The 18,192-nt window shown below is 39.1% G+C and overlaps 1 long non-coding RNA gene and 1 pseudogene across 1 annotated transcript; one reads left to right on the top strand and one right to left on the bottom strand.

Annotated features, from left to right (window-relative positions):
• Window positions 1–900: 900 nt before the first annotated feature.
• Window positions 901–18,143, bottom strand: LOC136793521 (uncharacterized). Its single transcript, XR_010838864.1, has 3 exons — window positions 18,085–18,143; window positions 4,977–5,046; window positions 901–1,926 (listed from the first exon to the last, which is right to left on the bottom strand). It is a non-coding gene; the product is annotated as an uncharacterized lncRNA (long non-coding RNA).
• Window positions 8,721–13,178, top strand: LOC131750306 (cytochrome P450 2C19-like; annotated as a pseudogene).
• Window positions 18,144–18,192: the final 49 nt, after the last annotated feature.

The raw sequence follows: 18,192 nt of genomic DNA, 5'->3' as shown, positions 1-18,192 counted from the left end.
CTTGATATCCAGCAAATATCCAACCTCCATTAAAAGAAAGTTTACTGAGTTTTACTGCACAGATGTATGTGCTGTCTTTATATTCTGTAACACTTGTACTGACTACCACATAAGCTCATACTTACCTAAGAGTTGGTACTATGTTACCACTGTGAAACGGAGTGGAATGATTAGTGTAAGCCAGTACATGGCCATTTGTCCTCCATGTGTTCGAAATAAAAAGCATCAGTATTTGCTGAGCCAGTCTCAGACGTTCCTTCTTTTGTACCTAATGCAGGTAAGAAATGATAGAAAATGGAGTCCAGAGAGAGCATGCTTGTCCTTGTAATGATAAGCACGGAGAGGGACAGAGGGGAAGAGGGCAGAAAAACTCTCTTTGCTGAGTGTCACCTAGACTTACTTGACGTTTGGATTTGAAAATGAGAGAAATTGTGTCTACAAGCAGCTCCAGCCTGTAGGGAAATAGTGAAATCAGCAGCTGGGAGGAATGAACAATAAGTGTTGGAATTCATTCCTCTGGTTTGGTGTTACTGTGAACACCAAATAAAGATATGAAACGTTCACATTACTTTGTGTTTCAAACTTCCAGTCAAATATTAACCTATGTTTTCATGTTTCTAATCATGTATTCTAAGTGTTAGTCTTTTCTCTCTGAACAAGAACAGAATCCCTAGAAGAAGTCATGAGATTCTATTTTTTTCTACATTACATCACACATTGTTTTATACTTAACATAAGTGATGGCAATATGATGCTATGATTGTGAACTTTTTAGTCTCATGACATCTCTGAAGTGTAAGCAACTGGGAGATAAAGAATATTTTGGGGACTTATCCCTGAAACGCCGATGGAAATGAGAATTAGAAATTTCTACCGCATCAGTGTTAATTTCTTGATTTTGAAGGTTTTATTATAGTTATATAGGGGATTTGCCTTCTTTTAAGGAAACATTTACTAAAGTAATTCATGTCTTTGGAATCAGGTCAGCAATTTACCCTCAGATGGTTCAAAGTAAAATAATTCTTTGTACATACTACCGAGTTTTCTCTCTGACACTTGTATTTGTTTAAAAAAAAATGTATGAAGCTAAATATCAGCTTATATTCAAAATAAACTAGTTTTTCACGTATGAAGACTCATTATTGCCAGTGGACATCTGAAAAAGTGCTCAGCAACATTAAGCTTCATGGAAATGCAAATTAAAATTTTAATGAGATATTCTTATATAGCCATCAGAATGGTTAAAATGAAAAAAAATATACTAAGTGTTGGCAAGAAAGCGAAACAATTGGCATTCTCAGGGTAAAACTGTAAATTGGTTCAACCATTTGGACAATTATTTGGCAGTATTTATTGGAAGTAAACACATGCATGTCCAGAAGTTTCACTTGTAGTTACGTACTTAACAGAAATGTAACACATTGGGATATGAAGAAGGTATGTATAGGGATGCATGTAACAGCACCAATAAAAATATCCCCACACAGGAAGAAACTGAAATGTCCATAACAGTACAGTGGAAAAAATAAATTATGAAATTATTTTTTTATGATCTGTGTCTTGATTACACAGAAATATTCACATTGTGTTAGTGTTTTGACGTGCACATTTAGAACATGTGTATTTTTCTCAATGTATGTTATGCTTCAATTAAAACAATTGTTTAAAAGCAAATAGATCTACAGAAGAAATATTTGAGCAGTAATTTCAGAGAATTTCCCAAAATTAATGTCAGACACCATGCTGCAGATTCAGGAAACTCAGAGAACATCAAGTAGGAAAAATACCCCAAATTCTACATGTAGGCACAACATATTCAAATGCAGTATATAAAGACAAAGAAACTATCTGAAAGAAGCCAGAGGAAGAAAACATCTTACCTACAGAGGAACAGGATAAGAATTATACTGGGATTCTCTTCAAAATCTATGCAAGCAGAAAGAGAGTGGAGTGAAATATTTGAAATATTTAAAAGAAAAAAAACCCACCAACTTTGAATTATGTGTCCAGTGAAATTATATTTAAAAGTGAAGGAGAAATGAGGACTCTCAGACAAACAAAATTGAGAGAATTTGTCTCCAATACTTGACTGGCAAGAAATGTTAAAAAGTTTTTCAGAGAGAAGAAAAATAGTATAGGTTAAAAAACCCTCTAATTTACATAAACAGAGGAAGAGCATTACAGAAGAAATGTTGGAAGAAATAATGGAAGGTAACATAACACTTTTTATTATTCTTAACTGAATAGTAAGAATATTAATATTGAATTGAATACTGATAATATGAATATTAATTCTCTTTACTTTTAATTGAATAGTTTATTTGCAGTAAGAGCAATAATATATTTTGTGATTATAGATTATAGATAAATGAAATAAATGAGAGCAAAGATATTAGTGATGCTAGAGAGTATGTTCCAATAGTATGTTAAACAAAAGTGGCAAGAGTGGACATTCTTGTCATGTTCCTGATTTTAGAGGAAAATAAGCTTTTCGCCATTGTGTATAACGCCCGTTGTGGGTTTGTCATACCTGGTCTTTATTATGTCGTGGTATATTCTCTCTATCCCAAATTAGATGAGACTTTTTATCATGAATGGATGTTGAATTTTGTCATGTTTTTCTGCATCTATTGAGATGATTATGTGATTTTTATTTTTCCTTTTATTAATGCGGTGATTGTTATCTGAATATTAAACCATCCTCACATCCCTGGAATAAATACCCCCCATCATGGTGTATGATACTTTCTATATAATGTAGAATTCAGTTTGCTAATATTTTGTTGAGGATTTTTTTCACCTATATTCATCAGAGATGAATTGGTCTGTAAGTTTCTCTTTTTGTCGTGTCTTTGTCTGGTTTTAGTATCAGGATAATGGTGGTCTTGTAGAATGAATTTTGGAGTGTTCCATCCTCTTCAAATTTTTGGAATAGTTTGAGAAGGATAGGTATTAGCTCTTCTTTATATGTTTGGTAGAATTCCCCTATATAGCCATCTGGTCCTGGGCTTTTGTTTGCTGGGATTTTTTTTTTTTTAATTACAAATTCAATTTCACTACTAGTGATCAGTCTGTTCAGATTGTCTATTTCTTTCTGATTCAGTCTTGGAAGGTTGTATGTTTCTAGAAATTTATTCATTTCTTTCAGGTTATCCAATTTGTTGGCATTAGCTGCTTATAGTATTCTCTTATGATAACAAAAAATTAGATGGAAAAACTTGAAATATTTGGAGATTAAACAACATACTTCTAAATAAACATAGGTCAAAGAGAAATCTCAAGCGAATTAGAAGAATTTTGAATGAAATTACATGAAAATACAACTTATCAAAATTTATGGGATGTAGTGAAAGGAGTGCTTAGAGGGAAATTTAGAGCATTGCATTCATATATTAGAAAAGAAGGAAGATTTAAGATTAATGATGTAAACATCCATCTTAGGAAATTAGAGAAAAAAGAACAAATCATATACAAAGTCAGCAGAAGAAAAAACAAAAATCAGCAGAAACCAGTGAAATTGAAAATAAGATATCAATAGAGAAAATCAATAAAGGCCAATGCTAGATCGTTGAAAGGGTCAATAAAATTGATAAGCTTCTAGCCAGCCTAGCCAAGAAAAAAAGAGAGAAGATGCAAATTATTAATGTCAGAATTAAAAGAGGGAGAGATATGGGAACATATATATATGTATAACTAATTCACGTTGTTGTAAAGCAGAAACTAACACACCATTGTAAAGCAATTATACTCCAATAAAGATGTTTAAAAAAAAGAATTAAAAGAGGGGCCATCTCTACTGATACCAAAGCAATTAGAAGGATAATAAAGGAATATTGTGAACAACTCTGTGCTGACAAATTAGATGACTTAATTAAAATGGACCAATTCTTTAAACACACTCTGCCGAAACTCACACTAGAATAAATATACAATCTGAGTAGCTCTTTATCTATTAAACAATTGAGTCAATAATTAATACCCTCAAAACCACAAAGCACCAACTCAGATGGGTTCACTGGTAAATTCTATCAAATATTTAGGGAAGAAATTATACTAATTCTATACAATCTCTGCCAGAAGACAGGAGCAGAGGAAATTCTTCCTAACTCATCCTATGAGACTACCATTATTCTAATATCAAAACCAGACAAAGATATTGTAAGAAAATAAAACTACAGACATATCTCTCAGGAACACACATGCAAAAATACTCAACAAAATATTAGAAAATTGAATTCAACAGTGTATTAAAAGAATTATACACTATGATCAAGTAGGATTTATTTTAAGTATGCAAAACTGATTCCTTCTTTGCAAATCAACTAACGTTCTTCATCATAGCAACAGGCTAAGACAGAGAAATCAACACGATCATATCAACAGATGTAGATAAAACATTTGGCAAAAACCAGATGTCATTCATGATAAAAATTCTTAGCAAACTAGGAATAGGGAGGGAACTTTCTTGACTCAATACACATCCACAAAATGCCTACAGCTACCATCCTCATTAAAGCTGAAGAACTAGAAGCTTTCCTGCTAAGATCAGGTACAAGGCAAGATGTCCCCCCCCTTCACCACTTCTATTCAACATCATACAGAAAATGACAAGAAAGGAAATAAAAGGTATAGAGATCATGAAAAAAAAAACAACCTGTTTTCAGATCACATAACTGTCTATGTAGGAAATCGCCCAAATTGAGCCCCTTCACTTCCAAAAACCTCCTAGAATTAATAAGCAATTATAGCAAGGTTCCAGGGTACATTGTTTTGTATAAGTCAATTGATTTCCTATATATCAGCAATTGGGGTTTGAAATTTTAAAACAATATCATTTACAGTAACCAAAAAATGAGATATTTAGATATAAATTGGACAGAATATATATATGATCTATATGAAGAAAACTACAAATCTCTGATGAAAGAAACCAAGCAGTCTAAATAAACAGAGAGCTATACCATATGATCACTTACCATATGATCCAGCAACCGTGCTCCTTGGTATTTGCTCAAATGAGTTGAGAACTTACGTCCGCACAAAAACCTACACATGAATGTTTATAGTTACTTTTTTCACAAAAACATGTTAATTTATAAAATTAATGTTTATAGTTGCTTTATTCATAAATTTATGTCAAAACCTGGGAGCAACCAAGATGTCTTTCAATCGGTGAATGTATAAACAAACTGTGATACATCAATTGAATGGAATATTATTCACTGTTAAAAGGAAGTGAGGTATCAAGCCATGAAAACACACGGTGGAACCTTAAGCAGGTTACTAAGTGAAAGAAACCAATGTGAATGCTACATACTGTCTAATTCCAACTCCGAAACATTCCAGAAAACTGTGGAGACAATATAAGATCAGTGGATCCCAGAGGCTTGGGAAGGAGGGATGCATAGATGGCGCACACAGGAGTTTTAGGCCAGTGAAACTATTCTATATAATACATGTCATTCTACATTTGTCAAAATCCATAGAATGTACAAAATTAAGAGTGAACCCTAATGTAATCTATGAACTTTGGTTTATAATGTATCAAGTGTTGTATCACTGATAGTAACAAATGTACCACATTGGTGAGGGTTGCTGATGGTGGGATAGGCTGTGTGTGTAGGGTGTGCGTGAGAACTATGTACTTTTTGCTTAGTTTTACTTTGAACCTAAAACTGCTCTAAAAAATAAGTTCTATTCGTTAAAAAGAAAACCTCTAATCCACAACTCCAGCCAACCTGCAGTTTGCAGTACTCTGTGACAATGGAGGGCTTAAGATTTATGTTCTCCTGTTCATTTGGACAACAACAGGAATGCTATTTGATGTGAGATGTCACTGAACTGGGAGTTGAAAAACAGATTCTAACACAAGGGCTTGTACTAATGCGATGAGGACACTTTATCCACTGTCATTCATTGCTCATTAAAAAAAGAAAGATTAGATGACTGATCTCAGAGATACCTTCCATCTTTAAATTATCTTTGACTCTTTCATTCTATAAAAAGAAATGGCTTCAACAGAAGGAAGGTAGAGCAGAGCAGGGACATTCATTTCTCAAGGAATAAAACGGTTGTTCTAAAGAAAGTGACTATACTTATTTCATCCAAAATAAGCTAGTGCTTTTAGAGTTTAGGGCTGTGTAAGTTAGGCCGCAAGTTACTACTTCTCTTTTTTCTAATTGAAGGTTACACCAGATCTTGGACTCACTCAAGTTTAAAGGTTACACAACTAAACTTTTCTGACCCCCATTTTAATCAACTGGTGCAGTAATTATTAACTAAACTGATGTATTTGCAAAGCCACTGACTAGGATAAATCACAAAATATTGAATCATGGTACATATTCAGTAAGTGTGGTGATCCTGGTGAACTGAATGTTTGCTTAGAGGGAAGAACGCATGATTCAGGAGATACGGGTTCCAGTTTCAGCTCTACCACCTGCAGACACTGTGTCTTTCACGCATGTACTGAATCTCCAAGGCCCATCCATAAAATGGAAATAATTTTACCTGTAGGAAAGGTAGTTGAGAGAATCATAAGAGATATTATGGTGTGAGAATGCCCTGTTACATGAGGAATAAAACATGAATCTATGTAAACATGAAGAATAAAACTTCCGTGATTAGGTCCTGACAAAAATTTATTTTTTCCTTACTAAAAAAGCTTAGAAATAACAGCACTAATCAATTTTGAACAAATATGGTGATATCCTTATAGAACACATATTTGTAAAGCACTGTCACTAGTGATCTAGTAGTGTTTACCATTCCAGTGATATTTAGATCATCATGACTACTAAGTGTCATCTCCTGTTTGGGTCTGCATGTTCTGGTGGTTCCATGCTATAGGTCTGTTTAGCGAAGTCCCTGACTCTCATCCTCCACTGAATCCATACATGTTGTTCTGTGTAAAATCTCCCTTCTTTGCTGTTGATGACGAATTGAAATTATAATGGCATAATCACAGTTCAGGCATACAAAAATGGAGTCAGGCAGCTATTGAGGATCTGGTCAAAGGCATGTCTCTGCACCACTGAGAACTTGAAATTTCTTTGACCTTTACCAGACCCAAGGACAGGACCAGCCCTATTCAGAACAACTCCTGCCAGCTGCGCCCTTATGTCTCAAGATCTCCCCTTATAACTGTGCAGCAGTTTCCAACCCCAACCAATGTTTACTTAACAAAAACTCTCACTTATTGCAATATCCAATTATAATTCTTTTTTTAAAAAATTTATTTATTTATTTGTATTTTTTATTTTTGGTTGTATTGGGTCTTTGTTGCTGCATGTGGGCTTTCTCTAGTTGTGGAGCATGGGCTCTAGGTGCATGGGCTTCAGCAGTTGTGGCTCAAGGGCTTTCGAGCACAGGCTCAGTAGTTGTGACACACAGGCTTAGTTGCTCCACGGCAGGTGGGATCTTCCCGGGCCAGGGCTCGAACCCGTGTCCCCTGCATTGGCAGGCAAATTCTTAACCACTACGCCACCAGGGAAGTCCTTCCAATTATAATTCTTGATAAACAACTCATGTAACTAATTGTGATCTTGCAGTCTTCCCCTTTATAAGCCACCATCATTTTGTAGTCCAGTGGAACACAATTCAAGTGTTTCTTGAGTCTGTGTCTCCTAGGATACAGTCCTAACAAATCCCCAGTAAACACCTTCCTACTTCAGTCAGGTCTTTTCTAAAATTTTGGTTAACACTGTGCATACTTCATTCCATTATTTCTGACAAAGACAGACTCCAAAAGGCAACAGAAGCAGTTGTGTCTGGAAGCAACCGGGAGGCTTGAGCCATAGTTTCTCAAGCCCTCCCCACTAACTTCTTGAGATTGGCTCTTCCCTCAGTTACCTGAGCAAGTTTTCCCTCTTTGGTTATAGAGAGGGGAGAATGCCTATATTTGATTTCATCTCTTGAGAATCTGTGACCCTTTTTCCTTGGAGTTCAGGGACATCTATTTATTGTGAAGCCTGTTATTTTGTGAACAATCAGTGGATGTGTATTCAGAGTAACATTTTTGGGTTTGGTTTTGTTTTTCTAAAATCGTTCTTGAGGCAGGTGTGGTATATATGAGAGTGCCTCACAGTGGGCATCAGAAAATCTCAGTTTAAATCCTGGTTTTATTAATTATGAGCTATGTGACACTGAACATTTCTGTTTACTCAGAATCTTCCTTTCACTCATTTGAAAAATACAAAATTACAGTCTCTACCTTCCAGTGTTTATTTTGGTGGGGTAGATGTGGAGTTTCAAGGAAAGAGTCATGTACATTTACTTATATAATTACTTTATCTTTGGTCATTCAAGAGGTTTGAATTAAGTTAGTGTTAACCACAAATTCCAAGAATGTAGATCTGGTTGAAATCAAGCGGTGTTTATTTGGGGTTTGTTAGGACTGTAGCCCAGGAGACACAGATCCAAGAAGCACTTAAATTGTGTTCTTCCAGACTACAAAATGGGGAAATTTATAAAGGCAGAAAACCACAAGGGCACATAAATTTTTGGTCAAGAATTAGAATTGTATATGACAATATGTAAGGATGCTTGTAAGCAAGAATTGGTTGGGGTTCAAAATGGTTACATAGTTGTGAAGGGGAAGGGGAACATTGAAAATACAAAATTGTAGCAAGCATGTATTAGCATATATTGTTTTGAAAATGGCTGGTGGAGTCCTTGAGTTTGACACAGTTGGGAATTCAAGTTCTCAGTGATGCCGGAACATGTCTAAACACATCCACAGTGACTATGTGGCTTCATTTTAGGTGCCTGAACCATAGTTATTCCATTTTGATTTTTAAAGGATCTTAAATATGTCATCATTAACTATATTATGTATAGGCAAATGTAATATTAATACAGCACGTTAAAATATTTAAAAACCTTTCATTTTCAAGGACAAAGTGTCCTAGTGTTAGATATACCATTGCAAGATAAACATTAAAAAACAAAATCTTAAAATTTGTATGGAGACAATAAGACCCCGAATAGCCAAAGCAGTCCTGGGGGAAAGAAACGGAGCTGGAGGAATCAGACTCCCTGACTTCAGACTATACTACAAAGCTACAGTAATCAAGACAATATGGTACTGGCACCAAAACAGAAATAGAGATCAGTGGGACAGCATAGAAAGCCCAGAGATAAACCCACGCACCTATGGTCAACTAATCTATGACAAAGGAGGCAAGGATATACAGTGGAGAAAAGACAGTCTCTTCAATAAGTGGTGCTGGGAAAACTGGACAGCTACATGTAAAAGAATGAAATTAGAATACTCCCTAACACCATACACAAAAATAAACTCAGAATGGACTGGAGACCTAAAGTAAGACCGGACACTATAAAACTCTTAGAGGAAAACATAGGAAAAACACTCTTTGACATAAATCACAGCAAGATCTTTTTTGATCCACCTCCTAGAGTAATGGAAATAAAAACAAAAATAAACAAATGGGACCTAATGAAACTTAAAAGCTTTTGCAATGCAAACTACAAACAAGACAAAAAGGCAACCTTCAGAATGGGAGGAAATATTTGCAAACGAATCAATGGACAAAGGATTAATCTCCAAAATATATAAACAGCTCATGCAGCTCAATATTAAAAAAAAATCCAATCAAAAAATGGGCAGAAGACCTAAATAGACATCTCCAAGAAGACATACAGATGGCCAAGAAGCACATGAAAAGCTGCTCAACATCACTAATTATTAGAGAAATGCAAATCAAAGCAACAATGAGGTATCACCTCACACCAGTTAGAATGGGCATCATCAGAAAATCTACAGACAACAAATGCTGGAGAGGGTGTGGAGAAAAGGGAACCCTCTTGCACTGTTGGTGGGAATGTAAATGGATACAGCCACTATGGAGAACAGTATGGAGGTTCCTTAAAAAACTAAAAATAGAATTACCATATGACCCAGCAATCCCACTACTGGGCATATACCCAGAGAAAACCATAATTCAAAAAGACACATGCACCCCAATGTTCATTGCAGCACTGTTTACACTAGCCAGGACATGGAAGCAACCTAAGTGTCCACTGACAGATGAATGGATAAAGAAGATGTGGCACATATATACAATGGAATATTACTCAGCCATAAAAAGGAACGAAATTGGGTCATTTGTAGAGACATGGATGAATCTAGAGACTGTCATACAGAGTGAAGTAAGTCAGAAAGGAAAACAAATATCACATATTAATGCATATATGGGGAACCTAGAAAAATGGTACAGATGAACCAGTTTGCAGGGCAGAAATAGAGACACAGATGTAGAGAACAAACGTATGGACACTAAGGGGGGATGTGGGGGAGGGGTGGTGGTGGTGGTGTGATGAATTGGGAGATTGGGATTGACATATATACACTAATATGTATAAAATGGATAACTAATAAGAACCTGCTATATAAAATAAAATTCAAAGAAAAAAGTAATAAGTACATTTTGATTTTTTAATTGATCATTTGGTTTGTTGACCATTTGGATTTCCTGTGTCATGAAGATGTTAAGGGTTTTTTTATTCCTATATTTGTTTTCTTTTTTTTTAAATTGGATTCATAGGAATTTTTTCTACATTCAGGATATAAATTTTTTGTTCATTTGTCAGTATTGTACTGGTCTCTCCCATCCTGTGTCATTTTATTTTGTTTTCTTTTTTAAAAAAAACGAAAAACAAAATTTAAAAAGGCATAGAATACACTGATTGGCCTCAGAGTCATAAATCCCCCCAACTGGTCATTGTTTGAATCCAGAGTTATAAGCCTTTTTTCAGCCTCAAATTATTTATTTCAATGGTTCTCAATCCTGGCTGTGCAGTGGGACTCCCCTCTCCCCTTTTTTAAAAAATTATCAATACCTCGACCCAATCCCAGTACAGTTAAACCAGAATCTCCAGAGTGGTCATTGGACACAGAGAAAACAAGACTAAAAGACAGTTTATTTTTATCAGTGGGGCAAGGTCTACTCAGAATGTGAGTGCAAAGTGGCTGTAATTGACTGGTCTGTTTCTATCAGAGAGGCACAAGCTGAATTAGCAGGGACTGTTATAAAAGCTTTAGATTTCAGGCTCCCAGCTGTCTGAGTAAGAAGAGAAGGTTTCTGTGGATCCGGCTGTGCTCTGTCTCTCCTGTCTGCTTCTCCTCTCACTCTGGAAACAGAGCTCTGGGAAAGGGCAGCTCCTTCCTGGCCCCCACTCCTCTCCCAATTCCTGGAAATATCCTTAGATATTAGATGTTAAGGACATAGGCAAATCCTTAACCAATGTAAGTAGGTTTTATGCTTCTTCACTGTCTTGCAAATGGTAAGTAAATTAACCCCAATTACGAAACTAATACATATTGTTATGGGCACACTGTCAAAACAGGTCAGCATGAAGTAAATTACTTCCTGTAAATTTTCACCTTTTACTTGCCTTTTCAGGCCTGTCATTGTCATAAATAGATGACCAAAGTAATGTGTTTTGTGAGTAGAGAAACATTTAGGTGTTTGTATGGTAGAATCAAAATAATAAAGTGTCAAAAGCTTGTAGTGTTTCTTCCCTTCTTTGTTTCACAGCCATTTGCTATGATTTGGCACTGAAGGTAAGTGGTAAGTGAAGTGTTTTGTGATTTGAAATTTTCTTCCAGAAGTCATAAACTATATAAGCTGTGTGTTTTGTTCAGATGGCCATGAAAACAGAACTTTTCTGAAGAAGGGCATTGTGCCTGATGTTAAGGAAGTAGCTTGGGTTCAGGACCAGCATGAGTGAATGAAAGAAAGTAGTCATCAGTCTGGGTCCAACTGATGGTAATGGTGTTCATTTGGATTCTGCAGGGAGCTGCTGTCTGTAGCCTATGAATGCTGCAGGATGGAAGATACTCTTCTTCCATGAGATGCTGCACGTCCTGGCACTGCCTGTATGATGCCTGCTTTCTTTCTGTGTTAGTAATACCAGCAGATCTCAAACTAGGCTGGGCATTAAAATTATTTGAATTTATTTTTTATAATATAGACTCTAGTATTCATCATAGGGCTACAGAATCAGAATTCTAATGACTGCTGTACAGGTGATTCTGAAGCAGTCAGCTGGCCGTTGGTCCAAAGGTGGGCATTGAGGATCGATACATTTCTCAAGGATCAGAGGGTGAATATGAAGAGCTTCAAATTTGAATTCTCTATATAGTAGCCCTGGGATGCTGGAAATGGAAGAGAATTCCTTAACCTCAAGTTTCCTTATTTATAAGTGGGGCAAATAAACCTGCTGAAGATGCTGCTATGAGGATCAATTGTAATCTGTCTACCAATTACTTGGGCCACTGCCTGACACATCAGTGGTAGCTATAAGTGGTAGCTATTACAATCACCGTAGGGCTTCCCTGGTGGCGCAGTGGTTGAGAGTTCGTGCCCCGGTCTGGGAAGATCCCACATGCTGCAGAGCGGCTAGGCCCGTGAGCCATGGCTGCTGAGCCTGTGCGTCCAGAGTCTGTGCTCCGCGATGGGAGAGGCCACAACAGTGAGAGCCCCGTGTACCGCAAAAAAAAAAAAAAAAAACAATCACCATAATTTTTATGTACTAAATTCAGAAACATTTTAGGGTACATGTGGCAGAATAAAAACATAATAGTAGGATGATAATATATTCTGCATCAGGCACAATATATTGACTTTTGCTATTACATGTATGTCCATTCCCAACTCTCAAAAGTCTATGGCTCTGTGTTCACTGTATATTTTGGAATGAAGCGAACGGTGGCCTTGCATGGATATGAAGCAGTGAAGGAAGCTCTGATTGATCTAGGAGAGGAGTTTTCTAGAAGAGGCAGTCTCCCAATGCTTGAAAGAGCTACTAAGGGACATGGTAGGTGTGCATGTGCACATGTTCAGCATTGATTATGGGTGGGGGTGGAGAGGATAAAAACAGGAATTTGAAGAGCCCCCAGCAGAGCTTGGTTCACCTGAAAGGCTGCCTGCCAAGTGTCAGCTCACTCCTCCTTCCCTAGCACCTCCCCCCCCTAGTTTCTGTTTCCCCTCCTGGTAGGAATCATGTTCAGCAATGGGAAAATATGGGAGGAGACCCGGCACTTCTCCCTCATGACCCTGCGGAATTTCGGGTTGGGGAAGAGGAGCACTGAGGACCAAGTTCAAGAGGAAACCCACTGCCTTGTGGAGGAGATGAGAAAAACCAACAGTGGGTGATGCTATGCTCTGTCACTCTGACCTTTTAACAGTTGGCTGTCTTCTCCAGTGTCGCCCTTGGAAACATTACAGGGGTGGCCACAACTTTACTAGGGGTCATGGTTGTCACCCCTCAGATGGAGGAGGGAGGGTGTGGAACACAGACAGCCGAGGGAACTTTTGTGTATCTGTGCTGTGTGTGTGTATACACCAGTGATGGGGCACACAGTGTGAGTATAAATGTGTTTTAATCATACTCTATCCTGAATTTTATCCTGAATTTTGTGTTCAATTCAGAAATCACAAAGAATAGTTTTAACTCATTTCCTGAAAGAGTTCGGGAACAATGTTTTTCCTGTAGCGTTAATGTGGGTTATCTATTCCAGAGCATTTCACCAGGGAATACTTGTTAATTGAACAGGGTGAGAATGACCCTTGTGCAGCAAGGGTGAAACAAATGGCACGTGTGTTCACTTAACTGGACTATATTTATATTTTCAACCTCACAGAGATGTCTGAGAGTTACTTCCAGGGCCCAGGCCTACAATTCTGGCAAATAGTAATGACATCTAAGAGTTTTAATCATTTAGGTGTATCTTATTGCAGTTCTTCTCAATTAGGATTTCTCTGTAAATGCAGCACTATTTTCAAAATACTTTTACTGTATATTTACCTTTACCACTGAGCTTTTTCCATTGTAATTTTCCTGTTTCTAGTTGTGGCCTTTCCTTTTGCCTTAGAGAAGTCTCTTTAACATTTCTTGTAAAGTGGTTTGGTGGTGCTGAAGTCTTTTAGCTTTTGCTTGTCTGTAAAATTTTTGATGTCTTTATCAAATCTGAATGAGAGCCTTGCTGCGTAGAGTATTCTTGGTTGTCAGTTTTTTCTTTTCATCACTTTTTTCCTTTTTAACTTTAAATTTATCATGCTGCTTGCTTCTTGCCTGCAGTTTCTGTTGAAAAGTCAACTGATAGTGTTATGGGAGTTCCCTTGTGTGTAACTTGTTACTTTTCCCTTGCTGCTTTTAATCTTCTCTCTTTATGTTTAATTTTTGACATTTTAATTACAATGTATCTTGGTTTGTTCCTCTTTGGGTTGACCTGTTCAGGACTCTCTGTGCTTCCTGGACTTGGATGTCTGTTACTGATCCCAGGTTAGGGAAGTTTTCAGCTATTATATCTTCAAATATGTTCTCTGCCCCTTTATCTCTTTCTTCTTCTTCTGGGACTGCTATAATGTGAGTGTTAGTATGATTGTTGGTGTCAGAGATCTCTTAAACTGTCCTCATTTCTTTTCATTCTTTTTTCCTTTTTCTGTTCATTGTCAGTGATTTCTACTACTTTGTCTTCCACCTCACTGATCTGTTCCTCTCTTTCATTTAGTCTATTCTTGTTTCCTTCTAGTGTACTTTTCATGTCAGTTATTATATTCTTCATCTCTGTTTGGTTGTTCTTTATATCTTCCAACTCTTTGTTAAAAACTATTGACTTCTTGCTCTGTGTATCCATTCTTCTCCCAAGTTCTTTGATCATCTTTTTTTTTTTTTTTTTTTTGTGGTATGCGGGCCTCACTGCTGTGGCCTCTCCCGTTGCGGAGCACAGGCTCCGGACGCGCAGGCTCAGCTACCATGGCTCACGGGCCCAGCCGCTCCGCGGCACGTGGGATCTTCCCAGACCGGGGCACGAACATGCGTCCCCTGCATCGGCAGGCGGATTCTCAACCACTGCGCCACCAGGGAAGCCCCTTTGATCATCTTAACAATCATTACCCTGAACTCTTTCTTGAGTAGATTACATATCTCTGCTTCACTTAGTTCTTCTTCTGTGGTTTTATCTTTTTCCATCATTTGGAACATGTTCTTCTGTCACCTCATTTTTTCTAACTTGCTATTTTTATTTCTATATATCTGGTAGGTTGGTTATAGTTCCTGACCTTGGAGAAATGGCCTTTTGTGGGAAATGTCCAGTGTGTCCTAGCAGCACACTCCCCTCTCATCATTAGAGCCATATTCCTCAGGATTTCCCCCTATGTGGGCTGTGTTGGTCCTTCTCTTGTGGTGGGCTGAGTACTGTAGGCAACCTGGTAGGCTTGGTTGGCCCTAGTCAGGTTAGTCCCACAGCTGGTATGGGACCACTGATAGGTGGGGCTGGTTCCTGACAGAGCAGGCTGTGGGTTCTGGGGTGTCCAGAAGCTTGTGTCGGCCTGCTGTTTGTCAGGGCTGGGGCCCAGCCAGTCCCAGGGCAGGTGCTGGCCTTCTGATGGGTGAGTTGGGTGTGCAGTCTGCGGGACTGTCATTGTTCTGGGGCTGGGCGTCTGCCCTCTGGTGGGTGAAGCTGGTGCTGAGCCTAGAGTAGGCTAACTGGTGGGCAGGTCTGAGGTCCAGTAGGTCTTGGTTGGTGCTGGCCTGCTATTGGTTGGGCTGGGTTCACGGATTGTGGGCCTGTGGTTGTCCTGTGGCTGGTATCCACTCATGGTACATGAGGCTGGTCCCAAGGCTAGGGCAGGCTTACTGGTTGGCAGGGCAGGGGCCCAGCTGGTCCCAGGGCTAGCCTACTTCTATGTGGACTGGGTCTGCATGCTGTGGGGCTGTCATTCTCCTGGGGTTCTTATCTACCTGCTGGTGGGTGAGGCTTGTCCTGAGGTGAGAGCAGGCTTGCTGGTGGGCAGAGCTGGGGATTCTGGGGCTGGTGCGTGACCAGTGGGTGTTTTGAGCTGAGTTCTTGGTTCTCTGCCTCAGGGCCCTGGAGGTCCTGGGTCTAGTGCCTGTGCACTGCTCTTTGGAGCTGGGTTCTGGTCCTCTGGTGGGCAGGGCTGTGTACAGGGGTGGCTGTGAGGTCAGGGGATCTTAAGGCAACCTCTCTGCTGGTGGGTAAGGCTGTGTCCCCACCTGGTTAGTTATTTGGCCTTAGACAAGTACTGCTGCCTACAGACAGTTGGAAAGAGGGAGGATTCCAAAATGGCACTTGACAGCACCAGTGCCCATGTGGCAGAACGAGCTCTCCAAAGTGGCTGCTGCCAATGTTTATGCCCCCAGGGTGAGCTCCAGTTGCCTCCTGCCGCTCTGGGAATATCAGCGGGTATTTCTGACCCACGCTCCTTTCAAGTTACTGTTTCTACCCTGGGTCCCAGAGCATGTGAAATTCTGTGTGTGCCTTTTACGAGTGGAGTCTCTATTTCCCTCAGCCCCCTGGGACTACTGAAAGTAAGCCCACTGGCCTTCAAAGCCAAATGTTCTGGAGGCACGTCTTCCTGTTGCAGGACCATCAGGCCTGGGAGCCCAGTGTGGGGCTCAGACACGTCACTCCTTGGGGACAACCTCTGTAATTGTAATTATTCTCCCGTTGGGGGGTCACCTGCGTGGGGATATGGTACTTCACTATACCGTGACTCCACCCCTCCTTACCCATCTCTTTGTGGTTCCTTCTTTATGTCTTTAGTTCTTGACGATCCTTTCTGGTAGGTTCTGGTCTTTTTCATCAGTGGTTGTTCCGTGAATAGGTGTAATTGTGGTGTGCCCATGAGAGGAGGTGAGCTCAGGGTCTTCCTTCTCTGCCATCTTTGCCAGTCTCCTCCCACATTTCTTTATCCGTAATCGTTGATGGACATTTAGGTTGTTTCCATCTTTTGACTGTTGTCAACAAGGGAATGCAGATATCTCTTTGAGATCTGATTCAGCTCTTCTGGATAAAAACTCAGAAGGGGATTGCTGGGTAATGTGGTAATTCTCTTTATTGTTTGAGGAACCTCCATACTGCTTTTCATAGTAAATCATTTAACATTCTGTCAACTATATACAAGGGTTCAGTTTCTCAACTCCTTCATCAACACTTGTTATTTTCTTACTTTCTTCCTTCCACTCTCCCTCCCTCCCTCCTTCCTCCCTTTCTTTCTTTTTTTTTTTTTTTTTTTTTTGATAATGGCCATCCCAACAGATGTGAGGTGATAACTCTTTGCTTTTGATTTGAATTTTCTAATGTGTAGTTTAAACCCAGACAGTTTTTTTTTTCTTTTTTTGTAATGCAAGTATCTGATGTAGGCTATGATTGCTTAAGGCATCCATCTCAAAGCAGCATCCCCTTCAAAGAAGGCTATCAAATAAACATATGCCGGCCACAGGACTAGATGAAGAGCTCCCCCTACTGCACCTCCTTTGTTCTTGGTTGATTTCAGTTACTGACCCTTTGGGCTACTTGTTTTTTTCCTTTCCAGGGCTTTGTATTCCCACTCTTTATGTTCTAAATTCACCAATAGTGAGTCATTGAAACCCTATGCCCCCGCACTTTACCCCAGTGAGAGCAGAACCCCAGGCCCTGTGTGAGTCTCTCTCTCACCCCACTCACAACCTCACACTGTGTTCTCAGGTGTGCTGGCAGTTTCCAGGTCTTGTAGGTAATAAAGTTCTATTTTCCAAAGTTTCCTGATGGTTTTTGCTGAAGGACTTCTTGCAATCCTAATAAGAATCACAAGGTCTGGTCCAACCACACTGTTGGTTATTGACAGGCTGAGACCAGTACAAAACATGATGATTAGTGATGCTGACCATCTTTTCATGTACCTGTTGATCATTTTTATTTCTTCTTTTTTTTTTTTTTTTTTTTTTTTTGCGGTACGCAGGCCTCTCACTGTTGTGGCCTCTCCCGTTGCGGATCACAGGGTCCGGACGCATAGGCTCAGCTGCCATGGCTCACGGGCCCAGCCGCTCCGCGGCATGTGGGATCTTCCCAGCAGACCGGGGCGCGAACCCGTGTCCCCTGCATCAGCAGGCAGATCCCCAACCACTGCACCATCAGGGAAGCCCTCTTCTTCTTTTTTTAAGTGAACACAAGATAAAGATATTATTTAATTCATTAATGAGGAAGTCCGTTACAACCTGTTGTAATAAGGTGTTACTATCTGTTCAAGGGAGCAGGGTAAAAAAGTACAGACTTACTTAGAGTAGAGGAATGTTGACATGAATGTGCAGATGAAGACAGAACTAGCCGGGAAAGTCAATTGAACCTCTACTGGACAGAACAGAGCTTGTATGTCTATAGGCAAG

Source organism: Kogia breviceps, chromosome 2, assembly GCF_026419965.1.
Source record: "Kogia breviceps isolate mKogBre1 chromosome 2, mKogBre1 haplotype 1, whole genome shotgun sequence".
Taxonomy (NCBI): domain Eukaryota; kingdom Metazoa; phylum Chordata; class Mammalia; order Artiodactyla; family Physeteridae; genus Kogia; species Kogia breviceps.
This window is presented reverse-complemented; position numbering and strand designations above follow the sequence as displayed.